The 24028-nt window shown below is 32.2% G+C and overlaps 1 protein-coding gene across 2 annotated transcripts in view; it reads right to left on the bottom strand.

Moving 5' to 3' along the window:
• The window catches only part of LOC105232178 (1-phosphatidylinositol 4,5-bisphosphate phosphodiesterase), a 144635-nt gene that overhangs the window by 96568 nt on the left and 24039 nt on the right, over window positions 1-24028 (bottom strand). For both annotated transcript variants that reach the window (XM_049456658.1, XM_049456657.1), the window contains exon 3: window positions 12146-12184. The gene's annotated coding sequence lies outside the window, so the exon portion shown is untranslated. The remainder of the gene's footprint in view (window positions 1-12145; window positions 12185-24028) is intronic.

Here is a 24028-nt window from a genome sequence, read left to right as displayed (position 1 = left end):
ATATATTACGTTCCACATAGTATCCACATGGGTTCCACTTGCGCTCCACATTTAATTTACATAATTTGCATATTGCTGTTGACGAGAATAAATATTAATTTTATTTTTGTCAATATTAGAAAAGTTTTTGTCTAGATATGTTCCACATTGTTGTTGTGTAAAAGTATATAATTTTTTGATTAATAAGTACATGTTTAAGTTAAATATATTACGTTCCTCATACCATCCACATGGGTTCCACATGAATTCCACATTTCATTTACATAATTTTCACATTACTGTTGATTTTGGGCAATAATACACAATTGTTTTCGTATACCACACGCTACAGCTAGTGGAAAATCAAGTATTTGTGAGCTGTTATAGTATGTACATATATACTTATATAAATACATACATATAAGTAATTCAATATATACATGGTAAAATACATTGCTTTATATTTGGAATTATTATTATTGAAAATAGTTTCCGCCAAATAAATCGTTCCTCACTAAGGCGAATTCTTAGTAAGGAAATAAACAAAAGCAACATCTTTTGTATAGATTAAATAATTACATTTTTATTTATATACATATGTATATAAGTATGTATATACAAGTATCTGCTTATATATATATTTAGTTATGCATTCTTACAATAATGATAACAAACACCTTTGATTTTTTTCCTGTATACATATGTTCCAAATGTTCCCACGTGACTAAATATATACAATCTTTTGTATATGCTATAGCTTTACGTTAATATATACATACATACATACATACTTATAACATAAATTGTTATTTTCCTGTATGCGCTATCGCATTTTTAGACATGTAAGCATTCTTGTGTGTATATACATACATACATATGTGTATGCACACATTTACATATGTGTGTATCTATGTTTAATATACTTGTTTATTCTAATGCGTGTCTTTTGTAAATTTACTATTTGATTTCGGCAATTAACACCTATAAATCACTATAATTGCCATTTAAGTTAATAAAAGCGATTAAGGCGAGCCATAAGATAAACAATGAAAGCGGTTAATAAGCAGATAGCGTAGAAGAGGAAGGGACACTAGTTATACATGCAAATATATATGCACAATATTCATACATTTATATATGTGGATTGCTGTGTGCCTATTGTAATAATAAGCACATCGGATAATGGGTTGTACTTGCATTTAATCACTTTTTATTTATGGTCCACATGATTTCCACTTTAGTTTGTGGGGTTTGGTAGTTTTTTTAGTGAATGTAAATAGGCTTCAATCATATTTTATGACTTTTTAGTTAAGTTCCACATGCAATCCACATACGTTCCAAATAAAATAAACATAATCCTTGACTACTTACGCATAAAAATACAGCAATTAGGAGGTTGGAAAAGAAAAACAATAAGTACATGCACATGTATAGTACTATATTCACCCAAGGTTAGATTTCAATAGCCACTTGCAGGTAAGGATACCCTCTAGGCGTGGAAGGTTTGGTAAAAGACGGGTCCAAAATCGACTGCGGGTGGGTGCTGGTGTATATTCCGATGATCTCGAAACTCTATCTTTCCGACTACCAAACTCAGCCAGCGTAGTAGGTATAGAGAGGTATAGAATGCTCTATTGAATAACTGTGGGAGGATACAGAAAGCAACCATATACACCATAACGCTGCGGCGTTGTCCATACCAGAAATTAATTCCAGCGCAGTTAATCAATTTGCAGAAAGGCTTTAAGCTCACTAGCGAGTGAACTAGACCTGTCTTTAATTTGGGTTCCCGGCCACAGGAACATTTTCCGTAATAAAAAAGCAGGCTATTAGGCCAACAAGACGAGCACCTTTAGATAAATCCGAAGCGGAGTTAGTTATATAATTTAAAGTCAAAGTTTTCCCATCTATCTATACCGAAAGATAGACTTTTTGTCAAACTGGTATAAAAAGGATCACATTTGATGCCTGGTTGCATCCCGGAATTGAAATCTATGTGGTTTTTAACTAGCTTATTAAAATACTTTATTACTGGTATAAACTTAAATTCTTAATAGTGGTATAAAATTGAAAAGTGGTATAAACTGCAATTACTAAATTCAATATACATATATTTATAAAAAACTCAAATAAATTATACGTAAAAATTTTAAAACTGGTATAAAATTCTTAAAAATGGTAAAAAAATTAAAAGTGGTAGAAATTGTAATTAGTAAATTCAAATATTATTACAGCAAAAATAAGCAATTTGTGCGAGTGTAATATAATCAGATAGTATTTAGCAGCATTCTTTGCTCCATATTTAAAGTTTTTTAAGCACACGAGCCATGCATAAGTGGTATAAACTGAAAATATCGCATTTAATTAAACTTATGCAGCATACAAATATTTTTAGAAATTAATTTAAACTGGTATAAACTGGCATAACAAGTTTTTAAAACTGGTCGAATTTTGAAAGTGCACGAAAACGGATATAAACGGTCATAACAAATTTTTAAAACTGAACGAATTTTATTTCCGTAAAGCCTGTATAAACTGGCATAACAAGTTTTTAAAACTGGTCGAATTTTATTTCCGGAATAATGAACTAATATAAAAGTAAATATCTTCACATACCGTATAGTAGCTTTTGTAGCTCCAAAACTTGAATTTTGCACGCATACGAGAAATGCTCATGAAAAGTAAGTAAGCTGCCAAGTAAGCTCATAAGCTAGTTTACATATGCCTGCGCGCAATACGTTTGCACAGCGAAACTTTTATTTCTATACCCATAAATAGCCACACGCTTTAATCCCACGCATATGCCGCAATAGCTTGCCAACCAAATGAAAATAAATATTGTTGGTAGCAAGCAGTTGTTGCTGATATTGAAAATTAGTGCATTTCAACGCCCACATTTACTATTGTGCCATTTTGCGCCAAACCCTATATAAGCAGCGCAGCTCTGTCTCATGCTGTACTAATTTTCGCATTGAACTGTGGAAAAAATTGGAGCTCGCCGCGCTAAATGCAATGAGTTGCGAGTTTCATACATAAATGTGTAAGAGTGTGTGTCTGCTGCGCTATAAATTTTCATACAAAATTTCCGCCCTTCAATCTACCTTCATATGTATATACAAATGTATGCTGTGTACATGCGCGCCTGCCACCGTTTGCCTGCCGTCGACAATTCCTGACCCAAAGCCGCTTACAATCAACAGAATCACTTGTGCTCAAACACACATACACTGGCAAATGAATTCTTACTTAGACTTGACTACAATTGTATTTTTTATACTGCGCGCTTACTTTTCATTCCAATTTTAGTGTTTTTTTCGATTTGCCATTTTTTTTATTTCCTTTTTTCGATGGTTTTGTGCGCCTCCCACTCTCGTTTTGTCAATGCGTGCGTCAATAGTGGCGCAACATTTTTTGTTATTTACTCTTCTGTGCATGCATTGTCTGCTGGCGCTTTGCATTATTCGGTTTTATGCTTTCTCTTCGTTTTCTGCTGCTATTTGTGCATTTTATTTCGCATTTGGCCCCACACGGCGTATGATTAACATTTTATTTATGCACTCATGCCAAAGTCATGTTACGTATACGCCATGACGGCAGCTGCTTGACTGGAGCTGCGACCATATGTTGGCTGAATTTTCAAGGTTTTGTAGGGCTGATGGAAAAGTAACGTGCGAAATATAATAGCATTAAAGGCAGCAAATTTAATTAAATTGTTTAAAAGTTAATGAAAATTTATATCACTTTTAATTAGCGTCAACTTTTTGAGCAGCACAAAAATAAATAAATATCAAAATGTGATATTTCAGTGGAGAAACGAAAAAATATGGTATTTATTACAGTTTGTTGCTTCGTGCACAATTTTCCAACTATGTAGGAGGCTTTTAGCATTTAGTCGTAATATTTTAAGTGCTTGATTTCTTAATAGCATTAAGTACTTAAGTGCTTAAGATAGTTTTTAGTAGAATAATATATGCAAGTATACAGAAAATTCACTGTAATCATTTAATAAGATTAGTTATATATTTATTTCACTTTACATACTAAAAGAGGTTTATACCTCGTGGGTGGTATATAACACTTATACATAAAATATATCAAATCACATACGCTCCTATCAAAAAAATGTCCTTAAGCTCTATACTTACATACATCTAAAGTGAGTAAGTATATTCATACAGTATAGTATGTATATACATCCATACTTGTATATGCATGCTCAATATACAATTATTTTGGGTTTATAAACAAATTCACATTCGTTATGCTTACATAGTTATACATATTTACATATTTTATAAACCACTGTAAATTATTAATTAAAAATTTCTTAGATTATATTTTAAGCGCCAAAAGTAAATTTTCAAGCCATTCTAAGTCAGAGAGAAAAGAAAATATATTTTTAAGTTGTAATACATAATAAATTTTTGTTGTTTTATGGAAAATTCTGTTCTTTTTGAAAATCAAATTATTTTCGCATTTTTTAGAAAATATAGTAAATTTTTCTACGTTCCACATCCAATCCACATATGTTCCACTTAAGTTTCACAATGAAATATCACTTTCTACTTAGTTATATTTTAGCGATACATATAAAAAATATTTTTCTACATTGTGCATACAATCCACATATGTTCCATTTAAGTTCCACAATACAGTGTCATCTCTGATTTACTGCCATTAGAAATAATATAAACATAAAAATAATATTTTTTTATATTCCACATACAATCCACATATGTACATATGTGTATTCCACTTAAATTCCGGAATGAAATACCACCTTTCATTTACTACGATTTTATCTTTGCTCAAATATAACTAAAGTATTTAGTAGATACTGACAGTTTGGTGTTCTTTTCAGAAATAAAATTTTCCCACAAATATTAAAACAAAAACTGTTTGTAAATATTTTAACAATGAAAATTTATTATATATTTATTTTAACCATTTTGAAATTATTTTTTTATAACTTTTGAAATCGTTTTCTATGTTCCATATTCAATGCCTACATGATATGTTCCACATAAGTTCCACATCGATTTATACCAATAGATATACTATATGATAAGATAACTTATTTAAGGACTTAGACTTTTTAACCTGGTATCTGATATATCCCAATAACAGACGTTATCGCAGGTCTTTACTTTGCATATGCTCAGCACACTCTTCGTATTGTTTTTACAACTTTTTTTAAAGATTAATTTGAAAACGCGAACAACAGGGAAGCATTTATTCAAATGTTTTTTTCATTTTCTTTTGTTATAAAAAAATACATTCATTATAAGATAAATGTTTTGCAAACGACAAGCGTTCCACAAATAACTCGAATCTCTTTCAGCTATTAGGTTAAACTTTCGTGTGGAAATTTGTTTAAACCACCTCATAAATATTTAATTAAGCATTCCACATAGAATACACTTGGGTTCCACTTATATTCCACTTATGTTCCACACCAATTTTGTTTATTTTAACTAGTATTATATGAAAACATAGAATGTATTTAGGTTCCACTTATATTCCACTTATATTCCACTTATGTTCCACACAAATTTTATTATTTTGACTAGTATTATATGAAAGCTGCTGTTAGTTTTTGTGTTTAAATATTCGTCGCATAAGATCCACATAATTTTACTATTTTTAAGCACATTTGGAAGTGAAACATATTGTCATAGAACAAATAATGCCATTATAATGAGATATTACTGCTATTAAACCCCAAAAATGTTATGTTTACATATATATTTTTTCCATTTTATACAAATACATACTACATACATACTCTATCCCTTAACGCTTAGCAATTTATAATCGCTGTAAATTTTTTTTTACTTGGAATTTTCCCATTAATTAAACATATCTCTATTGCATATAATTTGGCGTACGCATTATTTTAATAAATATTTACATAATTTTAATAAATATTTATGGGTCTTTATGAAAACCAAAGCATAGCAGAGGTCTAGCCAAATGCTACCCGCTTGTTGCATGTTTTTTACATTAACACTGTTTATTTTGTTGAGCCATGCGCTGATAAACAAAAAGCTAACAAACACAACACCCCAACAAGTGACAGGGCAAACATGGCTATAGCCAGTACATACCACTTGCTTGTTAGCAAGGCCTATACATAACTACAAATGTACGAATGTATGTGTGCATAAGTGTGAACGTGCTAGGGTAAGTGGGACTCCCACGGAAATCGCTCCTCACAGTGTCAAGCAAACAAAGCAGTGTGCGTAAAGAGTGTGGGCAGCACATTGTGACACACGCACAGCAACACAAGTTACTCGTGTATGTTCCCGTAATTCGCACAGAAAACACGCATACGCCCATCGCGCCGTCAACTCGTAATCTCACTTGTTTCCCTATCTTCTATATCGGCACTTTTGGGACTTATTGTACTCTGCACGCCGCTACGTTGCCAAATTGACAAGCAAACAAGCAACACACAGCTGACCCAATAGACCCCGGTCCACGTTGTAGCCAACCAGTTAGCGTAAGCACATAAAAGCAAGAGCAACAATGTGTAGTTAAAATCAGCCTACTGTGTTGCTGTGTTAACGAATTTGACTGCGTTTGGGCGACTCAAGTGATTTGTTCATCAAAGCATTACTAACTTTCGGCTTGTAACCTTTTAATTTATTGTTCCCTGTTGTGAATCAAATGCGCACCACTGCCACATTGAATGTGTGTGAGTGTGTGTTTTTACACCAATACATGCATACTAAATAACTACTTATTAAATGAACGAGAAATTCTTCAGCTTAATTAAATTTATACCCTTTCTGCGCTGAATAACTGTTGAAAAGTGGCGCTTACTCAGAGGAGCTTACTTCTGTGTAGTAATCCAACCTCAGGCGGTGTTAAATGAAGGCTTACACAGTATTAAAGCAAGCAAATTTTTGTAGGAATTTGCGTAGAAAAATGTATTGTTTTAGTGTAGAAGGAATTAAAAATCAAAGCAAAATTTATAATATAGAAACTGATTGTTCTACAAAGGGCGGTTAAGCCAATCTTCAATATAAAGTACTTTGAGCAATTGTCGATTTATTGCTGTTTTCTGTTATATAAGGCAAATTCTAATATTTTTAGTGTTCTATATGGCAGCCTAAGAGTCAACAGACAATTTTTATTTGCGTTCCACATACGTTCCACTTACAATCCACATTTTATTCACCTTGTTCTTACTTTATTATTGTTATTCAAATTACTTGTCGTGCATTTTGATCTTCCATTGACAAGTTATCTGCCAACGAACAACAAATTTAAAGTCGTTAACATTAACTTTATTTATTTGGTGTCACTCTTACACTTGTCTTTCAATTTTTTTTTTGATTTATTTCAACTTTTTCTACGCTTGCTTCTTTCAAGTTTCATGTAGTAGTTAGTTTTACAACCATTTGGAAATGGTTGTCTGAACATTCCGCTTACAATCCACATAGGTTCCACATTTATAATGGACATACAGCGGACAATTTCTATAAAAAAATGTTATTAGCACTTTGAATATTTTTTCTGTACATTCCACATGCAATCCACATGGGATCCACAATATGTAAATCAATATATTTGCCCGAAACTGTAAGTTTTACGTTTCTCATATTTCTCAAAAAATTAAACACATTGGCATTACGATCCACAAATATTTAATGAAAATATCTGCAACAGCATTTCAGTATTTTTATTGCAAACAGCTTTAATATTTTTTTTTTACTTTCATTTGCAAAAGAATTTTGAACAACGTAATTTTATTGATAAAACTGTTGTTTGCCATACGAATTACGTCAATACATCTAGAGCGTACAGCATCACTACGTTCATCATTTTGCCACACGTCGTTGCATAAATGCTTATTCATTTATTATTGACCAAGCATTTGTATACAAAAAATTGTTGCTACGCTTACTGCTTGCCATTTTTTGCCACTTCAACGCACTTACTCGCAACGTCATTCATTCATCTATTCGCACATCTGTTATTAATTTGTTTGTTCATTTATTTCAGCCAGTATGGCGCGTTCTTAGTTTTATTTTTGTTCCTTTGTTTACCTTCTTGTTTTTTGCACTGCGAAGTGTTTGGCTAAGAAAAAATAGATGCATACATATCTTTATATTTGTATATTTGTTTATTTTAATCGTTAAGCTCTTAAGCCATTAAGTTTAAGATATTAAAATTTATTAAGATATACATATGTACATATTTGCATTTTATACTAATTATTTCACTTTTCTTCTCTTTTCATTTCATCCGTCATTATTTTTGCGCTAAAGTTCAAATGGTAAGTGCCGAAAGCTTTTCTTTTCACAATTAAATGAGATATTTACGCTTTTATTTTCGTTCGTAAGTGTTTTAGATATAAAAATTGGCGCATGGTCATATAAAAATACGAATTTATTCATTAAAAATACATTTATTAAAAATACATACATATGTATGTTCATATGTATGTGCTATGTTTCATTAGGGGATTCTAAACAATATATTTACTTTTACAGTATCATTTCTGCTTTTCGAAAGTAGCCGTATTAGTAATGAATTTTTGTTTGAATTATTATATGTATGGCAGAAATCAATAAAGTGCATTTTTCATACTTTTTTGCATTTGTGGGTTATAAAATTCCAAAATTTTCATACACGTTCCACATGAGTTTTCTTTTTTACCCTTAAATTTTCACGTGTGAGCTAAATTTTGAAAAATTGCACTAATTTAATTTACGTTCCACATACGGTCCACATGCGTTTTAATTTTTTTACCCTCAATTGAGGCATATGTTTACGTGAGAGCTATTTTTATGCAGAATATTGCAATTTTTCTTTCGATCCACATATAATCCACACAGTTCTTATTGAAAAACAGCATAGGACAGCGTAAACATATTTTATATACTTTTAGACAATTTTTTTAAGTACATTCCACTTGCGTTCCACATGAAAAATTTCTTCTCATTTAAAAATTTTTGTTAAATACACACTTTTGGATGTATAACATACAAAAAACACATACGCTCGTGCATAAATTTAAAAAACAATAGGAAATAGTTGATTTTTTCATAAATTTATCTTTATAATGATATAGTTTAAAAAGTATACTACATTTTAGTAGTAAATTCATTAAATATGTCTTATCTACTTTCCATCTATGCTAGTATTGTCAGATTTACTTTAACTGCACTTTGATTTTAAGTATCTTTTCCACACATTGACATATTTTTTTGGGATTGCCTACTATTTCTTCGTCTTCCTTATACAGACAATTTTTGTAGCTTCCCTTTCAACAATGCTTTCGATACAGTCTTATTGAACTGTGCACTCATTGCGTCTACGCGCTATGTCCATGCTGCTGCCCTGCAGCAGTCATAACACCCAAAAGCCCCAAAGAGATTATTTCGAGATGGCAGGGAATCGCAGTACCCACGCTGATGGCTACATGAAAGTAGATCGCTTGCTCTGCGGTTTTATAGCCACCACCAATAAGTAAAGATAGCTGGGGAAAAAATCACGCACATATACAAGAATAAATTTACATGTGTACCGTGAACGCAAGCAGCAAGCAAATGAAGTTGAAGTAATATATTTTTGTTGTAATCTATAATTTTTTTATTATTGTTTTCTGCTGCGGCAGAGAATCCTTAGTTCGTAGGCAGATAATGCAGAAGGCGCCGTAGAAATACTAAAAGAAAAATATAGAAGAAATCAAGGTATCTCCTTTGCTGCCCGCAGGGAATTCGTCGTTGCCGCGGAGCTGACCACCGAGGTTTTGTATGACAGAGTGAATGGCATTGCTCCGTGTTAAGCGGGTATGAGTGCATATTGTGCGTAAGCCTTAGAGCTTTTTGGGCTCATAAACAAGACAATCGAATCTAGACAAAGCCTATTATACTATCTTCGCTTGTCTCCCTTCCCTGCCAATCGCACTGCCACGTAGGTCAACACACGCGCGTGTGTCAGGCAATTTTCTTGCTTTTATTTGCTGCTTATCGAATGGCGTATTATTTTCCAAAAAGGTACGGGGAATAAATAAAATGTTCGATGAAGATTTCCCGCATTTTTGCTGCTTATTAGAAACTACACTGAAAAAAATTGAGGTTTCCATTAATATAAGAGATTTTTTAATTAAAGTAATATCATTTGATTTGTAAAAAATGTAAAACAGGTGGCAGCCCCTCACCTCATTACGAAAATTGAATGAGCTATTTTAAAGTTTTTAAGATTGATTTCTGTAGCCCAGTATTTCTTTATACTAAAATTTAGTGACTTTATATTTTAAAACAGATGGCAACTCTTTCAAAAAATATTACCAAAGGATTTTTTTATAAAATTTTCTTAAATCTCCTTATTTTTATTATTTCAATATATTTTTCAGTATAAAAAATAAAACAGACAAGTGGCAACACACTACTTAAGAAATATTAATGATCTTTTATTTATAGCCATGTATAATGCGTTACATTATTCATATAGATTTTTTTTGATTTTATATTTTCAAACAGATGGCAACACTTTTCAAATAACATAATATTTTTCTCAAGCCTCTTGTTTGCTTGTCTCTAGTGTTGTATTATACAATTAATTTTTCCAACATAAAAATTAAAAAAAGTACTGAAGGGTGGCAACACTATCACAAAATATATTTAGAACATTGCATATGTATGTATGAAATTACCATTACTTTATTTAATATATTTTTTTGTAGTTAAATTTTTTTGTGATAAAATATTTTCAAACAGATGGCAACCCTTCTGAAAAATATTATTCGACTATTTCTAATTTAATTTAATGTTTAATTTTGCTTTCGAATTGTTATATTTAATTGATTAAATAATTTAATTAAAAATAAATTTTAAACATGTGGCAACCCTTACAAAATAAATTAAAATATTTAATTTCGCGCTTCTAACATGTTTCAAACTTTGGTAAAAAAATTTATTGTATAAAAACTTAAAAAAAAAAAATGTTGACCAGGTGGCAACTCTTACCGAAAATAAATTCAAATCTAATTTTTTTCAAACCACAAATTTTAAAATTTTCTGTGAACTGTTTAATTTCACTCTCAAGTTTTTATATTTCAGTTATAAAATATTTTAACATCAAATTAAAAATTAATTTTCATAAAGTGGCAACGTTTACAAAAAAATCAAAATATTTAATTTTATGCTTCCCACATGTTTCTAATTTTGGTAAAAATAATAATTGTATAAAAACTTAAGAAATTTTTTTGACAGCTGGCAACCCTTACAAAAATTATTTCGCATTTGATTTTTTTCAAAACACTATTTTTTTTAGTTATATGTTATATTAAAGTGGTTCTTCAGCTTAAATTTTTTTAATTGATATTTGAAAAAAATTGGCAACTTTCTCATATTTCCTAAATTTTCTAACAACATTTCTCCAAGTGCATATTATCCTCTTACAGCAATGGACAGATCTCTCATAGGAAAAGGAAATCATCATATTTTTTCGCTCTTTGTACCCATAAAAATCTCCACCCACAGCACTGCAGACAATTTTTTCATGGCATATATAGCTTCAAGTTCATTGTACTGCAAAACGCCTAAAATGCTGCTATGTCTCCTAAGTTCATTTGCGGTTCAATATTACTGCTGCGTTTGTTTCATTTTTCGCCAGTGGCCCAAGGCAACAAAGAGCAAATTGAATAAACACACGCAGCAAGTTCACTTGAAAAAATGCTGGTGTGCGCCTGAAAATATACTATACGATAGCCATTGAAATCACTAAAGCAGTGGTTAGTGTGAAGTGTAGGAGAAAAAATTGTGGCAAACAGGCAGAAAATCTACTGACCGAATTATGCTAGTTTGTTTAATCCAAAAATAGCCCGAGAAAGTAAAGCAATAAGAGAAAAAATGTGCTGCCGAATTGATTTTGTCCTCAACTGCTTTTTATTGCAGCTTCGTTTTTTTTTGTCGTCAGCCTTATTTTTTTGCGGTTTTGTGGTGAAATTGCTGATGACTGGCGTCATTTGCCGACACACTGCTTCATTTGCAAATAAAAGACACTTATATTTTATGACATATTTTATGACGTAGTGAAGTGTGTGCGCGCGCAAAAGTATACTTTTAATGACAATTTTTTGTTTTCCTTTTGTTGTCGCATTTTTCGTTTTGTTTTTGGTTTATGATTGTCATACCAGTGGTAAACTTACCTTAATTAAATTATTGAATTCCGTGAAGCATGCGAGGCGCTGAAAGGACAAAATGAAAAAGTGCACAAGTTGGTTAGATTAGGTTTATGGATTTCATAAAAGAAACGCAAATTTAATAACGCTAATTTACAGTTTATGTGCAACTTAATTAAATTTTTGAAAGTGCTGCTTCGGTAGTGCAGCTGACATGTTGTTAAAATTTTTATTGCATACATTTAGGCGAGCGCAATTCTTGTTCTTCACTGAATTTATGTACACATAAATTACTTTTTTTTAATTTTTTAGTATACAAATTTATTTGCTCGAACATTTTTTCAAACAATATTGTTGCACGCAAGCTTTGCATACTTTTGTGCGCCATAATAATAAATGAAATAATTCTTATATATATTCAGGCAACCACAGGGAACTTAATTTATCACAAAATACTATTAAATTTGCACATTCAACATGCTTTTTCAAGTGCCACTTGGTAAAATTGTATTTTAAGCTTTTATTGCATACTCTTATGCGTCACAGTTAAAAGAAGAGCATTTTTTTCGAAATTTATACGAACATTATTTAGAATAATTATACACATCAACGAAAATTGTGCTTCGAAAATTCAATTTGTTCCTCGATTAAAAGTGATTTTGCAATAAAAATTGCGTTTTCCGCAATTCTATGCCTACTTTCCGGCTGAAACATTAAAATATTGTTTGTCAGCCAACTAATTTGCAAAACGACAGCAACTGCAATTGAAATATTTTGCTGACAGCAGCAAATTAAAGTGTAAATGGCAACAAATAAAAAGCCAAATATGAAAATATTGCATACCTATAGGCGCTTATATCATAAATTATTCAGCATTGCTATAAAAAAAACTGCAGCATTAATATATATTATTATATTTATGTGCTTTCCACAGAATTTCAATCTTTTTGCCAACAAATTTTATCATAAAATTATTTCGCCCGAAATTATTGCATATTTTCAGGCTGTATACTGTAATACAGCTTATCAAAAGCTGCATGCATTAATTAAGCATTTTTGCATGCATAATATGGTTAATATGTTCTTCATTGCATTAACATGGTATATTGTTAATAAATAATTACGGGCATTGCATATTTATGGGCTAAAGTGAAATTTGCTTGTAACTGCAAGCTTTGTTGTGAGTTTAATGCAATAAATTAAAGATTCACAGCATTGTGTCAAACGAATTACACAGAAATATTTAATGTTATTATAGTCGGGCTTATTATAACAATAAAGCATACTTTCAGGGTCTTCAGCTTTAAACCTTGTATGCGCAGGACCTTTGGTAGGCTGGAAATAAAATTATTTTACTTTTCCGTGCACACTACACTTGCATTTGTACAAGTTGTGTTCTTTTAAGCATGCAATTAAGGCTTGCAAGCATATTGTGTAGCATAGTTTTACGCGCTGTTATTTCATGTATATTTTCGTTAATTTTTCGATGAGAAAAGCAATTTTATGTAAGTTTATAGGCATTTTGTGAGAAATGAATTTTGTCTGCACATATTTTTAAGCATTTGATAGCATAGTATAGTATGGTAATAGGCGCATATTCTAAAAAACAATAAAATTAATCTTTTGACTTGCATTTGCTTTTTGTATAGCTTAAGATATTTCTTTTCTTGGCAGTTATTCTATTTAGATCAGTTTTTCGCAATATTGCATACTTTTGGGCTTGGAAGACAAAATTTGATTTCATATAAAATTCACAAGTAAGCATGAATGTAACTCAATTAAATGAATTACAACGCCTATATGTCAAATATTCATAAAATAACTTTGTTTTTATATTATGCGTTGCATACTTTTAGGCTCATATAAATATTTTTTCCAGTTTTATTGAGAATTAAGCTTCTTTATTCTACTTAAAGTGCTACTTTTCAAATTTCTGCCGAAGTTTCGACAAACTTTTAAAGTATTGCATACTTTTGTGCTTGGAAAAATTAGTATTTACATCAAACAAATCACAACGAATGGCAATGCGCTTATATATTTGTAGGCGGCTAACAATTACCTTGTTTAGATATTGAAAAGTTTAATTAAAATCTCCCAAAAGTATACACAACAACCACATGACCTTCTAGTAGCATTAGCAGCAATGAAATATATAGACTTTTCGCCCTTCCGAGAGCGACCGAAAACTTTGACCTGGTGACCTAAACGCTTTGTGCGTACTCAACCATACGAAAATGGCAAAGAAACTGAAAGTATGCCTAGCAGCGCCTAAAATTATGCGCAACAAGAAGTAGTCTAAAGAAAACAAATAAACAAAGGGCAGCTTTTGTAACTTTGTGCGCCTAAAATGCCCCATCAACACTTTGAACTTGTTAACCCTTTTACTTTCACTTGATGTGATTTTGCATCAAACGCGCTGCTGTCGCACGCAGGCAGCCGTAAAAAGCATGGACTGTGTCACTTTTTTGTGGGGCGTTAGTTGAGTTAACTTCGCAGACATGCCCCCCACCCACACACAACGCATGGGAGTTTATTAAAATTCTTAGAAAATCCGAATAAACGCCTCTTCGTCTCATTTACAGTTCAACGCAAGTGCTGTTACTGAGCTTGTAAGCTGCATGTTTTTCTTGTGGGTCTAAGGTTGTTGTGGTTTTGCTGTAGCCTACTTTTCGGCGCGAGTAAAAGGCTTTTCTGTGTGCCTTTTTAGCAAATATTCAGGACAGCAGTGGTTGTAAACTCAATGCGTTGGCATTTCAGTGCAGAGTTAGTATGAATTTGGTAACCAAAATAACTAGAAATAGAACTTTAGTAAACTTTTAAGCGCCTTAAATGTGGCTACAGCTCCTTGGGAAAAATCGGAAACTTTTGGCAGGAATCAATCAAATATTTAGTTAAAAAAGGAGAATTGAGGGCAAATGAAATCGAATTTCAATGGAAACATTTACTTTATATTAAAAGATTTTTCTCCGCCGCTAAAAGTGTGCTAAAAAAATAGATATGGATACATTTTTTTGCTGCTTTAAGCTCTAGAATCTACATAGAAAAAAATACTTTGTGAAAAATGTGATTTGGCTCCCGAAAGTATGCCACAAATATTATGAAAATGTTTTCCAATTATTTATGCAAGTAAAGTCTTTATTTATCCTAAGAAGTACACACTTTGCTCTCACTGTTGAACATTTCCAAAGGATTTTTACCTTCATGCCTATTTTCCCAAATTTCATTATTCTCAAACACTCTATATAAGTACTCCTGACTTCAGGGCATATGCTCTTGTGTAAAATACATTTTAAATCACATACAGTTAATTAAATTGCTTACACATCAACTAACACGGTCTTATCGCATTAGCATTAATCAATGCGGAAATGAGTGTGACTTATGCCTGAAAGTATGCCACATGCCACACGCTATATATCACTAAGCAATAGAGTGCGCAGAGCGGCAGCACGCTATGTACTTATAATCATACAAAAAATATATAAAAGCGTATATAAATATATATTAACATAAATATAAATATGTAGCAGTTATAGGCTACTTTTAGGTGCTTCAAAGAAACGAAGTTTTCAGCAGCACGCTAAACAGGTGGGTGGGTGAGTCTATGGAAGTGCTAATGAGAAACACAACAATTGCATAATATTTTTACACAATGGAAACAACAATGCTAACATTTTAAGGCACGCTAAAATGCATTCAGCCAAAATGTATACTTTAAATTACGGCGACAACTTAAATCTCTAAAAAAAGAACGCACGCAACGGCATAAATGAGCCTATAAATACATGAAAGAGGCTCACACGCGAGGTCTGTATATAAAGAATAGCTTTCGGAGCAAGCGTCGGCGCCATTTTGAGTATGCCCAAGAAATGTAACGCCTAAAAGTTATAACAACAGCAGCATAATGTGACCGAAAGACTCATTAAATAATAAACTCACGTTTTGCATGTTTAAAACCGGCGCCTAAAAGGTCTTTAAAAGGAAGCTGATGAAGGCAACAAGCTTCCGGCGGTAAAGAACGGTAAACCCTCTCATTCTAGCACACAAAAAATTAAAAGAAATAAAACACATTCATTTATTGTGCCTACTTCCAGGCGCATGCACACCTATTTCGTAGCAACTCAATGAACAATTATATATTTCTTCCATAACACCAACCGAGCATACTAAGTAAGCACTAACCAGCCATTTGCAGCAGAAGCACTCAACTTATACATGCTTGAAGGTCTGGCTTTCAGCTTTCCCCTTTAAGTCTTTAGACATTTCTAGCTATTTTCTTACCTGTCTCATAGCTTACTCACTCATCTTACTTTTTATTACACTATCGCATAAGCATAACATGCATTGTAGCCTTTCGCAGGCGTTGAATTCTCTAAGGTGTCGCCATTATGTTAATGTCCTGTCAAATGTGTTTAGCAACATAGCATACGTTTAGGCTCCAGAGTAATATATAGCGATTACTTACTATGGTAGCATTAATTTTTAAAAGGTAGTGTTTTTTGCTTATCCAGGAAAAAGGTTGCACTGTGGGTATCTAATAAAATAAATATAAGTATGAGCCTAAAATTATGCTAGAAATATTGAAATAGATTTTTTTAACTCGTATGGCTCAGCTAGAAATAATTTTTGCAATGTATTACTGAAAATATATCTTAAAAATTAGCAGTTTACGCACTCTTGTTGTACAAAATAAAATTACATATGCCTAAAATTATGCTGCAAATATGCAAAAACAGAATTTATATACTATTTGTTAAATTATTTTGACAGAAATCATTTCAAAGGCTATCTAAGATGGCCTTAGCTTAAAAGCTGTAGATCTGCGCCTAAAATATGCTAAAAATTTAATGGACAACTTTTTTAATATTTATATAGCACACAGTATACAAATTAAGAGATTTTATAAAATACTGAGTCACTTTTAATCCTAAAATCGTCTAATTAGGTTTCATAGCCCCTAAAAATATGCAACAATTTAAAAATTTTAGCTGCAACATAAAAATTTTACCTATACTACACAAGTTATTTAAATTATAAGAAAAAAGATTTACGATTAAGTTTAAAATCATCAAATTAAATTGCATAGCTCCTAAAGATATGCAATAATTTAAAATTTTAATCGGTGTTTTGAATAATGTTCGCACACCAAAGACAATCAATATATATTTTTGCAGATATTATTTTTAATACTAGTATTTCGGGCTCATTTCTTAATATTTAGATTTCTCAAAGCGCCGAAAAGTATGCATTACAATTTTTTATAAAAGCAGTGTTCTCTAAATAACTTTGATATTAAGTAGATTCGATCTAATTGATCATGAAAATTGTTTTCTGTATAAAATTTTAAACATTAATGTGAAAACGCATGATAACACTTCAAGCATTCAGCCTAAAATTATGCATTAGAAAGATTATATTATATAAATTGTTTATTTGAAATGGCTTCGTTGCACTTTTGAAAGTCTTTTTCTCCAAACTCCATTTCAAAGAGGTAGTTCAATTATAATAATAACGATATGTTGCATTTAAAAGAATTTCCTAAAAGTATGCAAGAGAAATTGTAATGTATGGGCTCCAGAGAAATGTCTATAAATTTATTATGAACTAACAGTTATATAATAATAGCGCAAATTTCATGAAAAAATTAACTCAAATGCATCCTACAATTATTAAAAAAAAATAAGCCGAAAAGTATGCAAAAAAAATTCAAAACTTTCTTGTGAAATAAAGTTTATTAAGAAGTGATATCTTGCATTAGGGGAGTTTTTTCCTAAAATAGGCTACAAAAATATTGTATTCTTGCTGTGCGCCTAAAAGCACCTTACAATCATAAACTCATATATAAACTAGCATGCTTTTAACTTCTAAACAATAAAACTCGCTCTGACGCTTTAATCCCCAACCGAATACCCTTGTTCACGACTTGCGCCAACATGTCATTAGTTGCCTTGTAGTAATTGTATTATAAATAAGAAAATAGCAAATTCAATAAACGTACTTTTCCACTACTTACTAATGCATGTTTATATGTATACTGAGCCACACAGGTGTATCAATTGCACATGTAGTGTCTTTCATGTGGTTATTGTAATATTAGATACATTATCGATTACTTAAGTGCCTACTTACAGGAGTCAAAGGCCCGACCATGGCTGCTGAGCGCAAAAATGTATGACATGTAGAGAATACGCTGAGTGTGAGCATATGTGTGCCGCAATGCATAGATGCACACATACAGTAACATAACTCTAGTAAAGGTAGAATCGTTGCCTACCATTAGGCGCAAATGCTGGGGGAAAATATATAAAGCGACAGAAAAATGGTGTAGAAAGCAATCGAGTGCTCATAATTTCGCACAATTAATCTAGCCGTAGGGGAACTGTATGCAGTGGGGTGGAAAGTGTTAGACGGTTGTGTGTGCAAAATGCCTTTAGACTGCTACACGCATACACAAACACACACATGCATGCATATTTCATGTCTTCAGCTTATTGGCAAAGGGCAATTTTCTACATGACCGCACTGTCAAGAGTCCATTGAACCCAGCAGCAGTCATACACGCACACACACGCTGAAAATTTATAACTGTAAATGCCTATAAAACAGGTAGTGTATTATATTTACATACATGCCACAAGCACCTTTTTTTTGCTGCTCGGCTATGCTCCATCACGCACTCGCCGCCGCCCCTTCCTTTGTAACCTTTTCGAAAGAAGTCTGCCTCCATTTTCCTCAACCCAACCGCACTTCTTTGTTGCCATTAACGTCTTTTATTTATGCTTTTCACACTCCGCCTTTTCTTTTGTTTATGCCACTTTTCTCACAATTTCGCCCCTAATATCCTGTTGTGCCGTACTTTTCATGCCTAATGAACTAATTTCTTCGCACTTAGCCACCCGTAGGCCGCCTTACTAATACTCACTGTTTGGGGTCACCGTTCGATTTGAAATGAAATCAGCAATTCTAACCCTTTTCACACTTTGTTTGTATGTTTGTTTTATGCAGAAAAACAATCGAGCAGCTGCTTTTTCCCAGCGAGTCTGAGAAATTAAAAAATTGCTGCAAGCGTAAAAAATTATTGGCTTAAACCGCAAACCGCGCTGGTTGTTGGTTTCATGAAGACAAATAATAGATAAGTATGTTAGTATACCATCAGGCGCTGATTTAATTAGAAGCATTTAACAATGTGGCATCAAGGTGTGTTTGAACGATTTTTGTGCATATTGAATAAGTCTGAAAAGCTTCTATGATAGTAAATTTTCAAGAAAGCAGTCTTGTTATAGAAAATTATAGAAAATATAAATCAATATATGTCTAAAATTATGCTAAACATGTTCAAAAACACAATTTATATAAAATTGTATCGCAACTCGTTTTGTTAGAATGCATTTTTAAGCGATGTTCTATATTTCAGCCTGAAACTATGCTAAAATAACTCGAAGTCTCTCAAACTCGAGAATAGAGAATGTTCAAAGACACAATTTATATACAATTTTATTCCAATTTATTTTGTTAGAATCAGGTTTTAAGGAATATTACGCAAGATATGTCGATGTAAGTTGCGAAGATGCTGTATATCTAAGCCTAAAACTATGCTAAAAATACGGAAAATAACATTTTTTATATATCTACCATAAACAATATGCAACAACAAATTCCAATTGTAAAATTCTTAAACATTTTTCTTAGTTTAAAATGTCTTATTATTTTATATCGCCTAAAAGTATGCAATTATTTGTAATTTCAAACGTTTTTTTTTAATTTGGCACATAAAATAAAATAAATATAAATTTTTGGAGATATTTTTTTGAGCTCAATTCTTAATGATACAAAATGTATTTAAAATTTTCTAAGTGCCAAAAAGTATGCATTGAAAAAACTTTATTTCAATTCTAAAGTATTGAAAACAGGAGAGAAGTGTTTCTAATACTATTCTCTTCTATTCGAGCTCATTTTTTGGGAATAGAAAATAAATTTAGATTTTTCAAAGCGCCAAAAAGTATGCCTTAAAAAAATTTATTTCAATTCTAAAGTATTGAAAAAAGAAAGAAGCATTTCTTACACACACATTTACAAATTTGAATAAAAATACAGTGTGCGACAAAACTAAAGCACGGAATCAACCTCCTCGGTATTTAAATTAATAAAATCGTAAAGTATGTTATAAATGATTTTATTTTTATTTTTATAACTAGTTCATTCATTCTTCTTTTTGAATTAGTAAAAATTAAACAAATGAACTTATTAAGAAAATATATAAAATTCCATATATGAAAAACTCCAAAAATCTGGTGCGACAAAACTAAAGCACGAAAGGGTTTTATGCTTGAAAAATTTATGTCTTTCAATATTTGGTTGCGTATCCCTTATTTTTCAATACAGGTGCACATCGGCGAGGCATGGACTCAATTAATTTATTTGATGTGTCGCAGGAAATGCTTTTCCATGCTACCTTTACTTGTATGTATAAAACGGCCTTATTTTTACAATTCTCACGTCTGATTTTTCGATCTACAATTTCCTATTGGTTCTCTATGGGATTGAGATCAGGTGATTGTGCGAGTCGCTTCAAAACCCCAATCCTGTTATCAAAAAAACCACTGTTTTACACAAATAGCAGTATGTTTCTGGTCGTTGTCATGTTGATAACTCCATTTTAAAACCATTTCTTCTGCAACATGCTGCAGCATAATATTCTGAAAAAATATTTTTATGCTTGCATTTGTCCATTGTACTGTTTACATAAAGAATTGGCCCAATTCCATTCTCTGGAAAACAACCCCACACTAGTACATTGTCTCCACCATGTTTCACCGCGCTTGTTTTATAGCGCTGATTTAGGCGTTGTCCCTTCGGTCTGCCTACCAGCTTCAGCCCATCTCAATCTTTGATATTAAACTTCAGTTCGCCAGAAAAAAGTACAGTTTACCATTTGGTAATCGTTCAATTTATGTGCATCCTCACAAATTCCAATCGCGCCAGTCTGTTCTTTAAATAAATAATACGGCTTTTTTGCACTAACTTGCTACAGGTAGCATGAAAACCCCCCATGGACAGCTCGACGTTGTATGGAGCTCTGTAATATATTTAACCGTAATTATCTTACAATAGATATTGCCGATATAAAAGGGTAATTTTTTATTGCCCGAATGACTCCCTTATCCTCTCGTTCGGTTGCTTTCCGTGGCCCTCTAGCTCTATGTGCTGTAACCAAAGAGCTTTTTTTGCGAAATCGGCTAAATGTTCGGGAAACAATAGACTGATTTATTCCAAACTCTTTTGCAATAGTTATAACTGATTCTCTTTTCTTAAAATCCTTAACAAATTTTTTTCTAAAATGAACAGAATAGTTATTTCGAGCCATTGATATATCTTTCACTTTAATATGCAACCAATCGTATCGAATAACGAACTGAAACTGAATATGCACTAATATTTTTCTATTTAGCTAATAACTACACATATACAATATTTTCTGATCATTACAAACCGTTAGACAAACAATTAATGTGCAATTAATATGAGTTATTGGGTATGTGCTTTAGTTTTGTCGCACCAGATTTTTGAAGTTCTTCAGATATTTAATTTTATGTAATATTTCAATAAGTTAATTTGTTTAATTTTTACTAATTTTAAAAGAAGAATACATGAACTAATAATACAAACCAATAAAACATCATGTAATGCCTATTTTATGATTTTATTCGGTTAAATACCGACAAGGTAGATTCCGTGCTTTAGTTTTGTCGCACACTGTATATTATTTTAGTATATAAAATACTAAAAAACAAGTAAGGGAGGGCTAAGTTTGGGTGCAACCGAATATTTTAAACTCTTACAACATGCAGGAATCAAAGCCAAGGAATTTATGGCGTAAAACATCAACCACAGGATCTTACTCCAAGCAAATGTATATACAGTTGAACTTCTCTAAATGCAATCACCATAATTATTCGAAAAATTTCGAATATTTTGAAGGCTTTTTGGGCCTAAGAAAAGTGAAAGCACGATTGGTTTCAGAATCACTAAATTTTTTCGACAGCATCGCGTTAACGTCTATGTAACAATGCTTTCCGACTAGCAGCACGTAATGAAATGGTTTATTGCTGGCGTTGAGTCTTGAATTTATGCTTACGACCCGGAAATAGGCGATCAATCACCCGAATATCGTGGCAAAGCTGAACTGAAGCTGAAAAAAGCGCGTTTAAGTAGGTCAAAAATCTAGGCTATGTTGCCAATTTGCTTCGATTATCGAGTTGTAGTGCACTGGAATTTCTTTCGGGCGGCCAAACTGTCAACAAGGAATAATATTGAGTGTTATGCATTGTCTGCATTGTGAAGCTATTCGTGGAAAGATGCCATTGTTATGGGTCGACAACTCTTGGTTTTTGCATCACCAAAATGTGCCGTCACTTACTGCATTGATACTTCGTGAGTTTTTCGCGAAATTTTCAACCAATATCGTGCCTCAACCACTGTACTCGCCTGATTTAGCTCCGTGTTACTTCTGGCTATTTACTAAACCGTTTTAAGTCAATTGAAGACTTTAAACGTGAAGTGCATTGAAGGCTATTCCGGAAATTAACTTTAATAATTGTTTCGAGAATTGGAAAGAAAAACGTTGGCATACGTGTTTTGGAGCCAAGGGAGAGTACTTTGAAGGGGATGACATCGATTTTGTAGAATAAATTTTATAGAATTTTAAAATTATGAATAAAGTCTTACTAGTTTTTGCTCATAGTAGTTGCGGTATAAAGTCACCTGTAAGTTGTATTAGGTATATGGGAGTTGAGGGAAGTATTAAAACTTCTAAAGCATTACTGATATTCAAAAATTAATTAATAAAGTTCTATCAAATTATTTTCCATAGAACACACCTAATTTTACACAAACGAAAGACTCACATGATACACTATTTCTAAATAAATATTGATATACTATGCACATGTATGTATGTATGTTTGTATGAAGGTGCATAGAAATTTTCCAGCTGCCTTAGCGCATCATTCTCTGGTGACGCATTGAAAGCGGAAGTGTTATTGCACTTGAATAGCTCCTACCGTCATTCAATTTGTCGACAAGTCACTTTGCTATTTTCTTCAATCAATTGCTTGTGCTTAACTCACTTTGAAATTCAAGCCGGGCATTGGCTGTTGCCCACTCGGGCCATTTGGCTGCCATTTATGTGGCGTTTAACCAATGTACACTGGAGAGCGGCAGCGTAAATAATGAAAAATGACCGGAGAAATAATATCAACACGAGCAAAATGCTTAGAATTACTCAATGAAAACAATAGTGAAAACAACAACAACAATAAATAAAACTACTAATGATAAGCCAGCTGTAGAACTCTATAGCTGCTTGTTTGCATACACCTTTAGCGCGGCTGTAGCGTCAGCAAGCTGAGAAGAAACAGTGAGTAAGCAAGTGCACAAAAAACACAATTGCTTTTGTTGTTGTTGTTGCTGTAGTCGTTCGTTCATTAGCTGCTGACAAATAATAAGTAATTCGATATTCATTTTTGTTACGCGCCATAATAGTCACACATATACTTATGTACATATATGCAAACATGCACACACACATTTAAAACATAAGCAAAATGCGTCGCTGGCGTCATATACGTTACCCGCTTTTACCTCCCAACTTGTCTCAATTGTCTAGCGTAGCTTTTATGACGCCTTCAATAGCACTTTATCTAAGGTAATGAGTTATATGCTTGTGTAAACACGCACACACACCACTACACACTAATTTGCTGTTAAATATATTGCTGTTTGCAACATCCATATATATTTGCATAATTAATATATATATACATACATATATATATTTATATATATGCCTATAAAAGTGCCTTAAATAGGTAGCTAAAATTAATTAATTATTGCAATGGAATTGCGACAACA

Source organism: Bactrocera dorsalis, chromosome 4 (assembly GCF_023373825.1).
Source record: "Bactrocera dorsalis isolate Fly_Bdor chromosome 4, ASM2337382v1, whole genome shotgun sequence".
Taxonomy (NCBI): Eukaryota; Metazoa; Arthropoda; class Insecta; order Diptera; family Tephritidae; genus Bactrocera; species Bactrocera dorsalis.
This window is presented reverse-complemented; position numbering and strand designations above follow the sequence as displayed.